We start from the raw sequence: 19,306 nt of genomic DNA, 5'->3' as shown, positions 1-19,306 counted from the left end.
CTTTGCTTCTGAGGTGGACACAGACGACGGTTCGCACTGAGACATCAATGTAAACTCCGAGCTTACGGACGACCAAAAGAGCACACTGCAGGAACTCTTGAACGAATTGACCGCGTGCTTCGCTTGGGCTACTAAGGTGGGCCAAACGCCAATCACCAAGCACCGAATAACGACATCCGCCGACGCACGTCCCATCAAACAACAGCCTTATCATGTCTCGCCGAAAGAACGTGAGGCAATTCAAGCCCAAGTCAAGGCTAGTCAAGGAAGCTAGATGATGGTGTCATTAAGCCTTCGCACAGTCCGGGGTCCTCCCCGGTCGTTCTAGTCAAGAAAAAAGACGGAACGCTTCGTTTCTGTGTTGATTATCGACGCCTCAACGATGTTACCAAGAAGGACGTGTACCCACTACCACGTATCGATGACTCTTTAGACAGGTTGCGCCGAGCTAAGTATTTTTCGTCTCTCGATCTAAAGAGCGGTTACTGGCAAATTGAGGTCGATGAACAAGACTGCGAAAAAACTGCTTTCGTCACTCCAGATGGCCTTTACGAATTCAGAGTACTTCCTTTCGGTCTCTGTTCGGCCCCAGCAACTTTCCAGCGAATGATGGACACCGTTCTTGCTGGTCTGAAGTGGCAAAGCTGCCTCGTCTACCTTGACGACGCGGTTGTTTTTTCGGCGACATTTGACGACCACCTGAAACGACTGCGGCAAGTTCTCGAAGCCATCCGATCGGCTAACCTCACCCTTAAGCTTTAGAAGTGTCATTTCGGCTACAAGGAGCTGATGTTTCTCGGACACGTGGTTAGCGCGGAAGGCGTTAGCCCCGATCCCGCGAAAACTGCCGCTGTAGCCTCATTTCCAACACCGACCGACAAGAACGGTGTCCGACGCTTCCTGGGCCTTTGCGCATACTACCGGCGTTTCATCGAAAATTTTTCAAAGATGGCGGAGCTGCTGACTCGCCTCACGAGGGACGATGTATCGTTCGTCTGGTCCTCAGAGCAAGAGACTGCTTTCACCGAGCTTCGACAGCGTCTGGTGTCAGCACCAGGTTTGGCCCACTTTGACGAGGAGGTGGACACGGAAGTTCACACAGACGCCAGTAACGTTAGCCTTGGTGCGGTCCTTGTACAATGGCAGGAAGGTATTGAAAAAGTGATCGCCTACGCAAGTCGCACACTATAGCGTGCAGAGACCAACTACATCACCACGGAGAAAGAGTGTCTTGCCGTCGTATGGGCGCTGGCCAAATTTCGACCTTACCTTTACAGCCGCCCATTCAAAGTTGTAACTGATCACCACTCGTTATACTGGCTTGCAAATCTCCGGGACCCTTCTGGACGATTGGCACGGTGGAGTCTACGTTTGCAGGAGTACGACGTGACCATCGTGTACAAGTCGGGCCGCACACATGAAGACGCTGACGCACTCTCGCGCGCCCCTATCGACACTACCGACCACGACATTGAGGACGATGGCGCTTTCCTTAGGGCCGTAAGCGTTACTGATTTGTCCACACAGCAGCGCGCAGACGACGCACTACGGCCTATATTCGAACATCTGGAAGGACGAAACCCAACCATAACCTGGCATATCGCTCGAGGATTGTAGTCTTTTTGTTTACGACATGGCGTCTTATACAAGAAGAACTCCGCTGCCACCAACAAGACATACCCTTTAGTCGTTCCAGTAGACCTCCGTGCCGAAGTTTTGTTCGCCTGTCATGACGAGCCTCCGTCTGGCCATTTGGGTTTTATGCGAACGCTTGATTTTATGTGAACGCTTGATTTCCCCCCTCATCTTTTAGGAGGTTCAATACATACAAGCATTTGTCTCGCAAACCATATTTATTTCAAGGGAATTTTCCACGTCTGAATAATTTCTCTCGTCGTATTCGAGTGCTGATTGCCGTGTTATAGTTTGTTAACGAAGCTTTCCCTCAAGTCTAAATATTTTAAGGCAGTTTGTCGTTTGTGTATCATGGCCATGCACGCTTATATCGCCTTCCGTTTCTCTACCACGGTTGCGCTTTAAAACCAAGGCGCTGCAAGTTTGCCTCAGAGACTTTCCTTTCCTTCCTTCTTCTCCGCCCTTAAACTGGCTCTCTTAACTACTACACGCAGAGACAAAGCAACAGCGCGCGCATTAGATCCTATAGATGAGATGAATATTTACAATTATTATTAGGGTTATAATTATATTCGAGTGCTGATTGCCGTGTTATAGTTTGTTAACGAAGCTTTCCCTCAAGTCTAAATATTTTAAGGCAGTTTTCCTAGTCTTTAAAGCCGCTCGAGTTCACTCTTCTCCTCTGGCGGCCATTTTTTTTCTTCTCCTCTGGCGGACAACATCAGTCCCTTTCCACGTAAGTATGAGGCTCGGAGCAGGAGCTTTGGCGCTTGAAAGTAACTTGTGGCTTGACGAACCAACCGACTGAGCTATCTTTCCGGGCAACATTCAAGGGTCACGAGTTCAAATCACATGTTATGTTCCCCCCCCCCTTTTTTTAATGTCTTTTCCTTCATTTTATCACTGTACGGAAACCCTCTTAAAAAAAAATTATATATATATCCTCAGTTATGTATGGCCACACATGTGTAGGTCATAAATACCAGGTTCTCTAGCCGAGTGCCATCCATGCGGTATAACCGAGCTCAGATTGGTCCACCTTGACTGATCAAATAGGGCACCACTGTAGGTTAAATGAGGCGTACAACTCCTGCGGGACCTGCCGTGGTTGCTCAGTGGCTATGGTGTTAGGCTGCTGAGCACAAGGTCGCGGGATCGAATCCTGGCCACGGCGGCCGCATTTCGATGGGGGCGAAATGCGAAAACACCCGTGTACTTAGAATTAGGTGCACGTTAAAGAACCCCAGGTGGTCGAAATTCTCGGAGTCCTCCACAACGGCGTACCTCATAATCAGAAAGTGGTTTTGTCACATAAAACCCCATAATTTAATTTTTAATTTAACTCCTGCAGGGACGTTAGAGTATCTGTCTCCCGTGCAAGAGGACCGTGATTCAAATCCCAGTGCCGCGCAATTCTCCACCGGAAAATACAAAACAAAAAACAAAACCATGTGTTGAGAAAATTGCACAAACAGGCCTGGAGTGCGGCCTGATCCCGGTGACCAGAACCGGTAACGCACTCTCTCACCAGAGCAGGATTGGCCACCCTGGTGCAGTACTTGGCCACAACCTCCTATATGAATACAACAATCAAACCCCGGCCCTCAGTCCCCAGCAGCCGCGAAGCAACTGACCACGGCGGCGGTCAGATCTGTGACGCTGCAGAGGGTGCTAAGAATACCTGGCTCCGGACAGGCCGCCATTGGAATCTGAACCTGGCAACGTTAAACGTTAGAACGCTATCTAGTGAGGCGAGTCTAGCAGTGTTATTGGAGGAATTAGAGGGTAGTAAATGGGATATAATAGGGCTCAGTGAGGTTAGGAGGACGAAAGAAGCATATACAGTGCTAAAAAGCGGGCATGTACTGTGTTACCGGGGCTTAGCTGAGAGACGAGAGCTAGGAGTCGGATTCCTGATTAATAAGGAAATAGCTGGTAACATACAGAAATTCTATAGCATTAACAAGAGGGTGGCAGGTCTTGTTGTGAAACTTAATAAGAGGTACAAATTGAAGGTGGTACAACTCTATACCCCTACATGCAGTCGTGATGACCAGGAAGTCGAAAGCTTTTATGAAGACGTGGAATCGGCGATGGGTAAAGTCAAACAAAATACACTATACTGATGGGCGACTTCAATGCCAGGGTAGGCAAGAAGCAGGCTGGAGACAAGTCAGTGGGGGAATATGGCAGAGGCTCTAGGAATAGCAGAGGAGAGTTATTAGTAGAGTTTGCAGAACAGAATAATATGCAGGTAATGAATACCTTTTTCCGCAAGCGGGTTAGTCGAAAGTGGACGTGGAGGAGCCCGAATGGTGAGACAAGAAATGAAATCGACTTCATACTATGCGCGAACCTTGGCATCATACAAGATGTAGACGTGCTCGGCAAGGTACGCTGCAGTGACCATAGGATGGTAAGAACTCGAATTAGCCTAGACTTGAGGAGGGAACGGAAGAAACTGGTACACAAGAAGCCAATCAATGAGTTAGCGGTAAGAGGGAAACTAGAGGAATTCCGGATCAAGCTAGAGAACCGGTATTCGGCTTGAACTCAGGAAGAGGACCTTAGTGTTGAAGCAATGAACGACAATCTCATGGGCATCATTAAGGAGTGCGCAATAGAAGTCGCTGGTAACACCGTTAGACAGGAAACCAGTAAGCTATCGCAGGAGACGAAAGATCTGATCAAGAAACGCCAATGTATGAAAGCCTCTAACCCTACAGCTAGAATAGAACTGGCAGAACTTTCTAAGTTAAACAACAAGCGTAAGACAGCGGACATCAGGAACTATAATGTGGATAGAATTGAACAGGCTCTCAGGAACGGAGGAAGCCTAAAAACAGTGAAGAAGAAACTAGGAATAGGCAAGAATCAGATGTGTGCGTTAAGAGACAAAGCCGGCAATATCGTTACTAATATGAATGAGAGAGTGCAAGTGGCTGAGGAGTTCTATAGAGATTTATACAGTACCAGTGGCACCCACGACGATAGTGGAAGAGAGAATACAGGGTGTCTACCAAGTTGACATTTCCGAATTCCCTGAGTTTTCCAGGTTTTCCCTGAGCACCTTTGCGAAATTCCCTGAATGAACCAGAACTTTGTTTTATGTCAAGACAGGCTGACACCACGTTGCCCGATGCTGTCACTCTCTAGTAAGCATGCTGAAACAAAAAATTACTTAAGGAAGGTTTTAGTAAAATGCACAGCGAAAGAAATGGTAAAGCCCATTCTAAATTGAGTCGAACATTTTCAAATACGAATGAAAAGGAGATGCATACATAAGTAAATATTTTCTAACATCAGCTATTTCTATCAACTGATAGCAAGCTCATCTGTATGAGGTCCTGAACTTTGTCACAACTAAGGTTCTCTCTCAGCAGCTGGGAAGTCAACCTCAACTGTCCTGACATACTCTCAGCCCGTACACAACATCTCAGTGTTGGGTTTCACTGCTTAAACAATTTATTTTAGTTTGGATGAGGGACACTTGTGTCTCAGCGTCAGCCAACACTTAGTTTTTTTAGCTCAAGCTCCTTCAAAAAGGCGGCGGCACCCTTCTTTTCCCGTTAATTCCTCAGTGCGTCAGTCCTTTCTGTTCTCATCCTCCTTTTACCACGCTTTCACCACATAGATCATCTGAAGCATCCTCTTGGTCAGTTGTACAGTCAACGTTTGATTTTTCGGACTTCCGAGGGGCCGCAAAAAAAATTGAAAAAAAAAACGGGCAGTCTGAAAAAAATTAATGCATGTCTTTAACTGCCTTTAAGGGCTAAAATTACCACAGGCACGTCTGAAAAAGCTCTGAAGGCCTGCCAGTACGCTTATTAGGCATATCAGGGCTTGTACTGTGACAGGAGACGGGGGGCACGCATGTGTAATTAAGGAATACATACTGTGTCCCGTGACAATTGCCCCTTTCCCACGCTTGTTATGCTTCACCGCCTAACAATAGTGTACTGAGGCGAAGCTAACTTTCGGAGACTGGCATTACGCAACGCACTGTGCTCTGCGAGCTTCAAGGCCAATCGCGAGGATTACAAAGGCGGAGTCGGTGCCATTGGTGATAGCGGCGAATTCTTTCAATGAAAAACACGGCACCGCACGGCAAGAAGCTTAATAGCGAACATAGAAACAGCTAGGCCTAACGTTGCCACGGTGGTGGTTACGGCTGCCAGCGGATCTGCCTGCGAGAGTGCCGGTTCGAGGCGGCGAGATAATCAAAATAGCGGCGGTGGCGGCTTTGATTAATGCCATTTCAGACCTGCAGTCAGGGTAATATACGTTGACTATATGGAGTACGTGGTGGTGCCGCAAAACCGTACAAATTATCGGGCGTGTCCGAAAAATCGGGCGTCTAGAAAATCGGTCGTTAACTACTCTGGCAATACATCGTGCCGATGACACGGCGTCAATGACGATTCGTTGCGATTCCTCTGTTACTGGAGCCAGCATTAACACGACTTTCGTTCCCTTTCAATAAAGTTACAGCTAATTTTCCCTGATAGAAGCACAAATTCCCTGAGTTTTCCCTGAGTTTTTCCAGACTGTTCAAATTCCCTGAGAATTCCCGGTTTTCCCGGTTTTCCCGGTTGGTAGACACCCTGGAATAGCCTAGAGGAATTCGAAATCCCACAGGTAACGCCAGAAGAAGTAAAGAAAGCCTTAGGAGCTATGCAAAGGGGGAAGGCAGCTGGGGAGGATCAGGTAACAGCAGATTTGTTGAAGGATGGTGGGATGATTGTTCTAGAGAAACTTGCTACCCTGTATACGCATTGCCTCATGACCTCGAGCGTACCGGAATCTTGGAAGAATGCAAACATAATCCTAATCCATAAGAAAGGGGATGCCAAAGACTTGAAAAATTATAGACCGATCAGCTTGCTGTCAGTTGCCTACAAACTATTTACTAAGGTAATCGCAAATAGAATCAGGAACACTTTTATCTTCTGTCAAGCAAAGGACCAGGCAGGATTCCGTAAAGGCTACTCAACAATAGACCATATTCACACTATCGATCAGGTGATAGAGAAATGTGCCGAACATAACCAACCGTTATATGTAGCTTTCATTGATTACGAGAAAGCGTTTGATTCAGTCGAAACCTCAGCAGTCATGGCGGCATTATGGAATCAGGGTGTAGATGAGCCATATGTAAAAATACTGGAAGATATCTATAGCGGCTCTACAGCCACCGTAGTCCTCCACAAAGAAAGCAACAAAATCCCAATAAAGAAAGGCGTCAGACAGGGAGATACGATCTCTCCAATGCTATTCACAGCATGTTTACAGGAGGTATTCAGAGGCCTGGAGTGGGAAGAATTGGGGATAAAAGTTGATGGAGAATACCTTAGCAACTTGCGATTCGCTGATGATATTACCTTGCTTAGTAACTCAGGAGACCAATTGCAATACATGCTCATTGACCTGGAGAGGCAAAGCAGAAGGGTGGGTCTGAAAATTAATCTGCAGAAAACTAAAGTAATGTTAACAGTCTCGGAAGAGAACAGCAGTTTACGATAGGTAGCGAAGCACTGGAAGTGGTAAGGGAATACATCTACTTAGGGCAGCTAGTGACCACGGATCCGGATCATGAGACTGAAATAACCAGAAGAATAAGAATCGGCTGGGGTACGTTTGGCAGGCATTCTCAAATCATGAACAGCAGGTTGCCACTATCCCTCAAAAGGAAAGTGTATAACAGCTGTGTGTTACCAGTACTCACATATGGGGCAGAAACCTGGAGGCTTACGAAAAGGGTTCTGCTGAAATTGAGGACGACACAACGAGCTATAGAAAGAAGAATGATGGGTGTAACGTTAAGGGATAAGAAAAGAGCAGATTGGGTGAGGCAACAAACGCGGGTAAACGACATCTTAGTTGAAATCAAGAAAAAGGAATGGGCATGGGCCGGACATGTAATGAGGAGGGAAGATAACCGATAGTCACTAAGGGTTACGGACTGGATTCCAAGGGAAGGGAAGCGTAGCAGGGGGCGGCAGAAAGTTAGGTGGGCGGATGACATTAAGACGTTTGCAGGGACAACATGGCCACAATTAGTACATGACCGGGGTAGTTGGAGAAGTATGGGAGAGGCCTTTGCCCTGCAGTGGGCGTAACTAGGCTGGTGATGATGATGATGATGATGATGAAGATCATAGAGTGTGCAAATCCTACTATTGGCCGAGACTTGCCGAATGTGTTAAGCGGTACGTCCAAGCCTGCCGTGAATGCCAGCGCCAAAAGTCGCCAGCTGTGAAGCCTGCGGGATTGCTGAATCCGATTGACCCACCTGGCAAACCTTTCGACCAAGTCGGCATAGATCTTCTGGGCCCGTTTCCATTGTCGTCTTCTGGCAACAGGTGGATAATCGTCGCCACGGACTATTTAACGCGATATGCTGAGACAAAGGTGCTGCCTCGAGGCACAGCTTCCGAGGTTGCCCAGTTTTTCATACAGAGCATCGTCCTACGGCATGGCACCCCATCGCACGTCATCACAGACCGAGGCAAAGCCTTTACAGCACAGCTCATTGAAGACGTTTTTAAACTCAGCTGCACGACCCATCGAAGAACAACTTCCTATCATCCACAGACAAACGGCTTGACCGAACGACTGAACAGAACGATGACTGACATGCTGTCTATGTGCGTAGACGTACAGCACAAGATGTGGGACGAGATACTCCCTTACGTAACGTTTGCCTATAATACTGCTACGCAAGAAACAACACGCTTCACGCCGTTTTACCTCGTTTACGGCCGTGAAGTGCAGACTATGTTAGAAGCAATGCTGCCATGCGACAACATCGATCATCTCGACCTCGCCCAAGATGCCGAACTTTTCGTACGAGCGGAAGAAGCCCGTCAGCTTGCCCGAGTGCGCATAAAGCAACAACAGAGCATCGATGCGCACCGTTACAATCTCCGCCATCGACATGTCGAGTTCCAACCTGGTGATCAAGTTTGGGTCTGGACTCCCGTGCGCCGAAAAGGACTAACCGAGAAGCTTTTGAGTCGCTACTTCGGACCTTACAGAGTGTTGCAGCGAATCAGTGATGTGAACTACGAAGTTTTTCCTGACGGAAGTCAGCCTCCCCAACGTCGACAACCGCAATCTGAGATTGTGCACGTTGTGCGGTTGAAACCGTACTATAGCCTCTAATATTCGACGTTTTCAGGTGCTTCGATTAGTTTTGTGGTTGCTGGTCCATCAGTGCCTTGTGACTATATCGCACAGCACAGTGATTGTGACTATAGCCTATGTGTTCGTCCTAAACCATCTCGGCGCTCACAGGTCAAGGCTATGCATGCTTTCCTTCTTTTTTCTTTTTTTTATTTTGAAGAGGGGGTAATGCCACATGGTGTGGCGCAGCAAGAGACTGAAGAAGAGAAGAATGAGGTTCGTCTCGGCGTCGCGTGTTGCCGCTTGCATTTTTGTAAAGTGCAACCGCCTGTATCTGATTCAGCTTGTATACCCCAGCAGGGTACACGCGACAATATATATATATATATATATATATATATATATATATATATATATAGAGAGAGAGAGAGAGAGAGAGAGAGAGAGGAGTGGTAGTTGTCAGCAAAGAACCCCCCCTAAATAAATTTCTGGCTACGCTACTGGACATGTGACACGATTGCGACATGCAGACTGAATTTGACCTACAAATAGCCTGTTGGTGGTGGAAAACTCATTGGGTTTAATAACTGCAATACAAGGCTACAAGATAAACACTACCTGAAGAGAGTTGTACTGGTGTGATGTAGGACCCGTCCTTAGAGTAACAGCTCCCTGCTCTCACCATTGCCTGCCCACACACACAGACAAAGTGGGAGCAAGCAAGGGAGCACTTGATGGCATCGGCTATCAATTCAAATCTTAAATTTGTATTTCTTGAAAATGTATAAATCTGCTTTCATAGAACAACAGAAAGCTGAGCTAACTGGTAAATATTCATAATTCAAAAAAGGGGTAAGGCGTGCAGACATGGACACAAGAGAAGTGGACAACACGAATGCATTTATGTTGTCCACTTCTCTTGTGTTTGTGTCTGCACGCCTTACCCCTTCTTTCATATATTAATGATGCAAATGCGGTTCATTTTAGCATTATTATTTAATTATTTGCTGACGTTTGTGTTTTGTACAGAGATATTTCTAGGCAAAATGTCAACCTGAACTAAACAACAACAAAAACAACATTTTAGAATAGTGCAAAAAATGAGGAATACTTCTTAACATTGAAGAAAGCGTCCTTCTGCACGTTACATATGCAAAACACCCACTAAAGCACACTTATAAAATAGGATTGTCAACATTACAAGAGGTTACGAAGTATAAATACTTGAAAGTTACTATTACTAACAATCTATCTTGTAACATCCATATTGACATCGTATGCACATCAGCCTCTTGTAAATTATGTTAACTAAAACACAAACTACAAAATGCCCCAGCTAGTGCCAAACTTTTCAGCTACATATCCTTTATTTGGCCTAAACATGAGTATGCATGTGTAGTTTAGGACCCTATACTAAACGTTATATTAAAAAGCTTGCAAGTATAACGGCCATTTGATTTATTCTAAATTTTCGGTTTGATTCACCTGCAGAACGAACAGTATACAGTTGCTTGCTGCCTTGACTTTCGTTATTAATTTCATACTTCAAGCTTTAATATACCTTTCAACAATTAGACACACCCGGCACCACAAACCCTCCTCTTTGACTCCATATTTTGCATGTACAGAAGTGTTCAAATATTCATTTTTTTCCCACAACCTATTAACGACTGGAACTCTCTGTTGTACCCAATTGATTCCGTTACTAAGTGGCATGTGCTACTTTATTCTTCATGTGTGGTTGAATGTAATTTGTATCCACTATGCTTGGACCTGCACATGGTCTGCAGCATTGTATAAATAAATAAGCTAAATCAAGGTGATCTGAGCATCGCAGCTGAACTTGCTATGTTCTACAGTAACTGACAAAACCTGAAACAGGCGCATCTGCGTGTCTACTGCAGGCAAGTTTCTGAAAACAACCAGACCAGTTTAAAATGGATCCCGCGCAAGCCAAGGACAGTGAATGCAGTTTCTCTAATAAGGCAGGCAAAGATGTCCTCTCGCAGAAACTCGGTGATTAAGGTGCTAACTTGGGCTGGTTGGTACATGTCTGAAAAAGAAAAGAGTAACAGTGCAAAGAACAGGACACGCAGACTGAGACAGACAATTCACTGTGTCGCTGATCAGTAATTTGTAGGATCTAACTGCTGAAAGCAGTTTAAAAGGACACTTTTCTGTTTGCTCAACAAGTGACACAATATCGAAGCTGTACGCAGGGTGTTTTATGGCCTCCCTACTTTCCCAAGTTTGGGAACGTGGAGGAGTGCGACGTTGTCAAGAACTATGCCTTTGTGCACAAGAACTCTGAGGAAGAGCCCAAGTTGGCCATTGACGCACTGCATACCTCTCGAGTTCATGGGTGGCAAACTCCCGGTCAAGGCATCCCACAGTTCCCACACTAAGGTGTGGCCCAAGCCAGGCATGGGCGGTCGTGGCCAACGCTACTGTTGTGGCCGCCAGGGCCAACACTGGTCTAAGGAATGCCCACGAAACCAAAACACTCGCTTTGACTCGGCGATGCCCATGCTGACCCCTGGTGGTGGCAGCCCGCTGGTGTGCTACCCTGGTGTTGGAGACCCAGAGTGGCTGGGCAACAGCTCTGGTGGCCCCGACCGGTTCCTGGATCGGGGTTGGGCCTACAGTGACAGGGACTTTGAGGCTGTGTTAGCTACGGCGACTGCATACGACCCTATCCTGATCGGTATGAGTGCCAGGCTGCTCCGCCACTGCCCCTGTCAGCTGCTTTAGACGACTTCTACTACTACCGTCCACCATATGAAGACTTTGGGAGCAGCTACTCTAACTCTCAAGATGGTCCATCTGTCCAAGCCAGGGCTATGGCAACAGCTACAGTTACTCGACAACGCTCTTGTCTGTCTCAACCTGTAAGTCCTGTTCTTTACGCTGTTGCTCATTTTTTCAGTCAGTGATCAATTTTGTAGCCATTACATACCGCTATCCTTGAGCGCATGTACTAGTGACGTGTAAATGACACCAATTCTTCTTCCCTGCCTGCTCTTGCAAGGCACAGTTAAAAAAAAATGGTGCTCATTCACCTTTGTGTGAACCCTTGTAACTGCACCATACTTAGCGTATCGCTGCTTATTCAACCATTTCACTACTTCTGCACCAAACTCTGCAGGTTGACCAAGCCCAAGAAGCATGGCAACAACCATGGGCGACAATACCTAAGCTAATGGCAGAAGCCATTGTACATGTCTTGTTGCTTTATGTCAGGCTAGGGAGTTGCTCAATGAAACATTTTCCAGACATTCTGGGCACCACGGTATCTGCATCTAGCTTCTAGATGAAATTCCTTTGCCAGTCAACATTTTTATGGGAGGTGTGTTTCACTCATCTCTTGCTTCATCACCGATTTCTCGAGCTTATATGTACAGCCTGCAATCCGCCCTTTTCATGGCGCGACGGCGCATGCGCCCTGCCCAAGCGGATTAGTCGCGAAACGTTTTGGAAGGGTCACTCGCCTGGCTGCGCACCGGAATCATCATCATCACCATCATCATCATCATCAGCAGCAGCAGCAGCAGCAGCAGCCTGGCTACACCCACTGCAGGGCAAAGGCCTCTCCCATACTTCTCCAACAACTCAAGCCATGTACTAATTGTGGCCATGTCGTCCCTGCAAACTTCTTAATCTCATCCGCCCACCTAACTTTCTACGCTTCCCTTGCCTTGGAATCCAGTCTGTAACCCGTAATGAGCATCGGTTATCTTCCCTCCTCATTACATGTCCTGCCCACGCCCATTTCTTTTTCTTGATTTCAACTAGGAGTCATTAACTCGTGTTTGTTCCATCACCCAATCTGCTCTTTTCTTATCCCTTAACGTTACACCCATCATTCTTCTTTCCATAGCTCGTTGCGTCGTCCTCAATTTAAGTAGAACCCTTTTCGTAAGCCTCCAGGTTTCTGCCCCGTAGGTGAGTACTGGTAAGACACAGCTATTATACACTTTTCTCTTGAGGGATAATGGCAACCTGCTGTTCATGATCTGAGAATGCCTGCCAAACGCACACCAGCCCATTCATATTCTTCTGATTATTTCCGTCTCATGATCCGGATCTGCTGTCACTACCTGCCCTAAGTAGATGTATTCCCTTACCACTTCCAGTGCCTAGCTACTTACTGTAAATTGCTGTTCTCTTCCGAGACTGTTAAACACTACTTTTACTTTAGTTTTCTGCAGATTAATTTTTAGACCCACTTTTCTGCTTTGCCTCTCCATGTCAGTGAGCATGCATTGAAATTGGTCTCCTGAGTTACTAAGCAAGGCAATATCATCAGCGAATCGCAAGTTACTAAGGTATTCTCCATTAACTTTTATCCCCAATTCTTCCCAATCCAGGTCTCTGAATACCTCCTGTAAACACGCTGTGAATAGCATCGGAGAGATTGTATCTCCCTGCCCGACGCCTTTCTTTATTGGGATTTTGTTGCTTTTTTTATGGAGGACTACGATGGCTGTGGAGCCGCTATAGATATCTTTCAGTATTTTTACATACGGCTCGTCTACACCCTGATTCCGTAATGCCTCCATAACTGCTGAGGTTTCGACAAAATCAAACGCTTTCTCGTAATCAATGAAAGCTACATATAACGGTTGGTTATGTTCGGCACATTTCTCTATCCCCTGATCGATAGTGTGAATATGGTCTATTGTTGAGTAGCCTTTACGGAATCCTGCCTGGTCCTTTGCTTGACAGAAGATAAAAGTGTTCCTGATTCTATTTGCGATTACCTTAGTAAATAGTTTGTAGGCAACTGACAGCAAGCTGATCGGTCTATAATTTTTCAAGTCTTTGGCATCCCCTTTCTTATGGATTAGGATTATGTTTGCATTCTTCCAAGATTCCGGTACGCTCGAGGTCATGAGGCATTGTGTATACAGGGTGGCCAGTTTCTCTAGAACAATCAGCCCACCATCCTTCAACAAATTTGCTGTTATCTGATCCTCCCCAGCTGCCTTCCCTCTTTGCATAGCTCCCAAGGTTTTCTTTACTTCTTCCGGCATTACCTGTGGGATTTCGAATTCGTCTGGACTATTCTCTCTTCCATTATCGTCGTGGGTGCCACTGGTACTGCATAAATCTCTATAGAACTCCTCAGCCACTTGAACTATATCATCCACATCAGTAATGATATTGCCAGCTTTGTCTCTTAACGTATACCTCTGATTCTTGCCAATTCCTAGTTTCTTCTTCACTGCTTTTAGGCTTCCTCCATTCCTGAGAGCATGTTCAATTTTATCCATATTATACTTCCTTATGTCAGCTGTCTTACGCTTGTTGATTAACTTCGAAATTTCTGCCAGTTCTATTCTAGCTGTAGGGTTTGAGGCTTTCATACATTGGCGTTTCTTGATCAGATCTTTCGTCTCCTGCGATAGCTTACTCGTATCTTGTCTAATGGAGTTACCACCAACTTCTATTGCACACTCCTTAATCACGCCCACAAGACTGTCGTTTATTGCTTCAACACTAAGGTCCTCTTCCCGAGTTAATGCTGAATACCTGTCCTGTAGCTTGATCCGGAATTCCTCTAGTTTCCCTCTTACTGCTAACTCATTGATTGGCTTCTTATGCACCAGTTTCTTCCGTTCCCTCCTCAGGTCTAGGCTAATTCGAGTTCTTACCATCCTATGGTCACTGCAGCGCACCTTGCTGAGCACGTCCACATCTTGTATGATGCCAGGGTTAGCGCAGAGTATGAAGTCTATTTCATTTCTAGTCTCACCATTCTGGCTCCTCCACATCCACTTTCGGCTATTCCGCTTGTGGAAGAAGGTATTCATTATCCGCATATTATTCTGCTCCACAAACTCTACTAATAATTCTCTCCTGCTATTCCTAGTGCCTATGCCATATTTCCCCACTGCCTTGTCTTCAGCCTGCTCCTTGCCTACCTTGGCATTGAAGTCGGCCATCAGTATAGTGTATTTTGTTTTCACTCTACTCATCGCCAATTCCACGTTTTCATAGAAGCTTTCGACTTCCTGGTCATCATGACTGGATGTAGGGGCACAGACCTGTACAACCTTCATTTTGTACCTCTTATTAAGTTTTACAACAAGACCTGCCACCCTCTCGTTAAGGCTATAGAATTCGTGTATGTTACCAGCTATATTCTTATTAATCAGGAATCCGACTCCTAGTTCTCGTCTCTCCGTTAAGCCCCGGTAGCACAGGACGTGCCCGCTTTTTAGCACTGTATATGCTTCTTTTGGCCTCCTAACTTCACTGAGCCCTATTATATCACGTTTACTGCCCTCTAATTCCTCCACTAGCACTGCTAGACTCGCCTCACTAGATAATGTTCTAGCGTTGAACGTTGCCAGGTTCATATTCCAATGGCGGCCTGTCCGGAGCCAGGGATTCTCAGCACCCTCTGCTGCGTCGCAGCTCTGACCGCCGCCGTGGTCACTTGCTACGCAGCTGCTGGGGACTGAGGGCCGGGGTTTGATTGTTGTGTTCATATAGGAGGTTGTGGCCAAGTACTGCACCAGGGTGGCCAATCCTGCTCTGGTGAGGGAGTGTGTTGCCGGTTCTGGTTACCGGGATCAGGCCACACTCCAGGCCTGTTTATGCAATTTTATCAACACACGGATTTTTTTTTTTTTTAATCCGGTGGAAATTTGCGCGGCACCGAGATTCGAACCACAGACCTCTTGCACGCGAGGCGGGTGTCCTACCTTTACGCCACCGCTGTGCACCGGAAAGTACCCCTAAAAAAAGTGCTCGGACATGCACTGCTGTAAACACTCGTGCCATGTACCGTGTTGAAACTACACTTGTACCTCAACGTCAGGGCAGTGCCAAAAACGCTGCAACTCTACTTTGATACAGAAAGCAATCAGGGCCTTGTCCGAACTGCACCATGAAACAAATAGTTGCTGGCTTGCATTGACAGCTATCAAATTTAACAAAAAACTTGTGTGTTACACTTGAGCGACACTTCAAAAAATATCACATTGCTAAAAAAATCTGCTTGGAGCATTGATGCTCTCTTTCAGGTGGTAGCAGCGCATGCTTACTTCACATACTCGTTTAAGGTGCAGTAACACTGGGTCGTTACGAGACCGACAAGACACTGACGCCAATGATTGACCGACTATTGTGCGCCACTGAAACCACTTTATCAGAGCAGGCCGACACCAACGCAACCAACGAGCATGAGTTGTCGTACTGCAACGGGCTTTCTTGTTAATGGCACCGTCAAAATCAGCGTGCCGACCATCTTTTGACCGAATCCCACGTGATCGGCCATGGACCTGACAATGCGATAGCGAAAGCATCTTCGCATGTATATATAATTATTCGCGCTAAAAATGAGTCAAACATGCCGACCAAGTTGAAATGCACAAGCTTCAACAATCTCAAGCCGTGCACATGAAGTTTGAGCCAACATTGATCGTGTTCAGCAAAGCTTAAGCCTGCCGCCATCAAGTTCGTGCGCCCGCTGTAAGTATACTAGTGGACCTCAACTGAAATGTAAGCAGTTAGGAAGATGGGAACGGATTTTATAGTTCAGTTTTGGCCTTATCCATTTGAAATCAACTACACTGCACTTTGCACGGCGCGTACAGAATAAGCGGCAAGCGGCGACACAGCGTTGTACCAACAGCTGTATGCCACCGTACCCATAGGCTGCCGGTCACATTCGCTATGTAGGTGAGTGGGTCTGTGCGTGTTGTTATGCTGACACATTTCTCAATTTGAGAGATGCATTTTTTACCTCTGCATTGAACGAGAAACAAGAGACAGTGCATTCTGTAAACAGCAGCATAATAAACAACTGCCTCGCTCAGTTACCAATGGTGTCGGCTATGGCATCCGCATTTTCGTGAGGGAACAACATGGCCTACAAATGAGCACTTATGCGAGAACAGTTTTCTCTAATAGTGCTTTATGGCACGCGTAAATTATTAGAATGAAGGGGTTAAAGAAAAGCGAGAATCAGTAATAAATTAACAGGCCGTAATATCTCTATGTGGATCACAGTTGCCGTTGTTTAAGTGCTTCGGCTGCTCATATTGACTCGTCTCAGGGTCGAACAACGTGGCGCATATGCACAGATATGTATGTTTTGCTATGTTTTGACATTATTTCATATCAGCGATGCACCTTTTTTCCAATATTTCATGCTAACAACGATCTGTGGCTGCAGTTGTCAGTGCAAACAATTGCACGGTTTGCTGAACTTCGAAGACCTCTTGAATATGTGAACTGTCTAAATAATGTGCAAAAATAATAGAAAAAGTGACCTCCAAGTGCAGAAATCAGCGGCAACAAACTTCAAGGCATCTGTATCGGCAAACGAAACTCAGCATGCTTTTATCAGCCGCACTGTTTGCACAACCGCGCACTAAGACCTGCACACCCAGTAGCCGGTGAATGCTACATGGCCTCCAGAAGTGACATGCTGCCACGAGGAAGCCATTAATAATGATTCGTGATCCAGGAAACGCACCACTGATGTGCACACGTGGGCACAGGTACAGAAATCAACCGGCGAAAGCCCCAGCACCCTTGCAAAACGTTTTCAGCGGCGTGCGGCAGAGGGCAGCACAAGAAAATGAAAAAGATGGATTAACAGATTTTCACTTCAATCTAGAACAGTTGAAACAGATGCTCTTCAAGAACTACATCTTCGAGGAACAAGTAGCCCAAATTACCACTCTTCTTGGAAGGTACATTCGCAAGAGTGTACCTTTGAACTGAAGTACCCAAAGAATGCTCACGCTTTCTTTGGGTATTTCACACTTTTCAGGAGCCATTTATCTATACACACTCAAACCTGGTTATAACAAAATGGGATAAAACGAAATAATGCACAGAAGTAAATTAAATTACTCTTAAACTCTCCATAGAGATCCACCTACTTAAAACCTAGCTTTAACGAAGTGAAATCGTCCTGCCAATAGATATAACGAACTGGATTCGTCTCTGAAACCAAAAAATACCCAACCATTGCATGCCAAATACATCGCTTTACACGGGGTTCAGCACTCATTCACCACGGCAGTTGAAAACTCCCGCGTCCCTGTGTCGAATATGCCGTCAAGCAACACTGGTCTTTGTCACTGCCACGCGTAACTGCACACAAGGAATGGCTAAATATCGCACTTCTCCATACACCTCCCTCTCTTGCTGCGCGAGCCAAGCCATGCGGTTGTGTGAAAGATTGGTGCATTCACTTCTACTGACCTCCGAGATGTCCCCAGGGCAATCTCAAGGGTCACGCGGATGTCTGCACAAAATGAAATTATGGAGTTTTACGTGCCAAAACCACTTTCTGATTATGAGGCACGCCGTAGTGGAGGACTCCGGAAATTTCGACCACCTGGGGTTCTTTAACGTGCACCTAAATCTAAGTATACGGGTGTTTTCGCATTTTGCCCCCATCGAAATGCGGCCGCCGTGGCCGGGATTCGATCCCGCGACCTCGGGCTCAGCAGCCCAACACCATAGCCACTGAGCAACTACGGCGTGTAGATGTCTGCACAAGTGTGCAGCTAAGTGCAACAGCATGAAAGATCAGTGCATTCACTTCTTTCTCTAAGGCATGCTGCACAGACAGCTGCAGCTGGACCTGGCCTCCAAGATCTCTCCAGTGCAAGTTTGGGGGTTATGCCTAAGCCGTGCACTCACTTCTTCCTAAGGCCTGCCACGTGAGCTGGCAGCCGAGCGTGGTGTCCTGGATAGCATTGCCACTGGTGCAATCTCGGAGGCTATGAGCTGGTTGAGCCAAGTTCGCTTGCCTCCTAGATTACACAGTGGAGCGCTGTGCTGTGTGCCACCTGCTGCCGAGTGGAAGCAGACGTGAGCCAGGTGGAAAATGGATGCAAAAGACCATCACAATGTAACAGAAGGTGCCTGTCCAAAGGCTGTTCTGTCAGGTGCCAAGAAGTTGCGTGTTGCTCACGGCGGAGATTCTTTTCTTGTTTATTTCAAATTTCCTCATGTGTAATGCCATCTTCTTATTTCCATGTTTACAACTATGCACCCCTTTGGTCATATATTGCAGTACATATGACAATAACGGACATAACGAAGTAATTTCGGCTCCCCCTTCAACTTCGTTAAAACGAGGTTCGAGTCTGTCTGTCTCAGAATCAGAATTTTTATTATTAGAAGTTGGGTCACATTACAAGTATTTAGTACACAGAAGGAGGTCCCATAGTCAAAGACTGTATCGGGACCTCCTGTACAAGAATAGTTATTATAGTTAACATCTCAAAGCAACAGTAGCATATAATAAGGAAGTGTACAAGCAACAAGAAAAGAACAGTTAAAGAACAAAATACAGAATTGATTACAAATAACGTGGTTTAGCATATCTCATGGTAAGCAGGCAAAATTGTGCGGGAACAAAATATCAACAGTTTATTTACAACAAAAGAAAAAAAAGAAAAAAAGAAAAAGCGAACGAAGACTGACGCAGTAATCTTTGTCATTAATCTGGCAATAAAAAATGCATTTTTAGTTCTCTTTTAAATTGTGATAAAGATCTTGCGTTTTTCATTAT

The 19,306-nt window shown here is 46.0% G+C and overlaps 1 protein-coding gene and 1 pseudogene across 4 annotated transcripts in view; one reads left to right on the top strand and one right to left on the bottom strand.

Moving 5' to 3' along the window:
- Vps8 (vacuolar protein sorting 8) overlaps positions 1-19,306 on the bottom strand; it is a 962,017-nt gene that overhangs the window by 250,383 nt on the left and 692,328 nt on the right. The gene's annotated exons all lie outside the window — the stretch shown is intronic.
- LOC139054957 (RNA-binding protein 4B-like) lies at positions 949-18,604 on the top strand (annotated as a pseudogene).

This window comes from Dermacentor albipictus, chromosome 1 (genome assembly GCF_038994185.2).
Source record: "Dermacentor albipictus isolate Rhodes 1998 colony chromosome 1, USDA_Dalb.pri_finalv2, whole genome shotgun sequence".
Taxonomy (NCBI): domain Eukaryota; kingdom Metazoa; phylum Arthropoda; class Arachnida; order Ixodida; family Ixodidae; genus Dermacentor; species Dermacentor albipictus.
The sequence above is the reverse complement of the archived record's forward strand: the minus strand, read 5'-3'. Positions and strand labels throughout refer to the sequence as shown.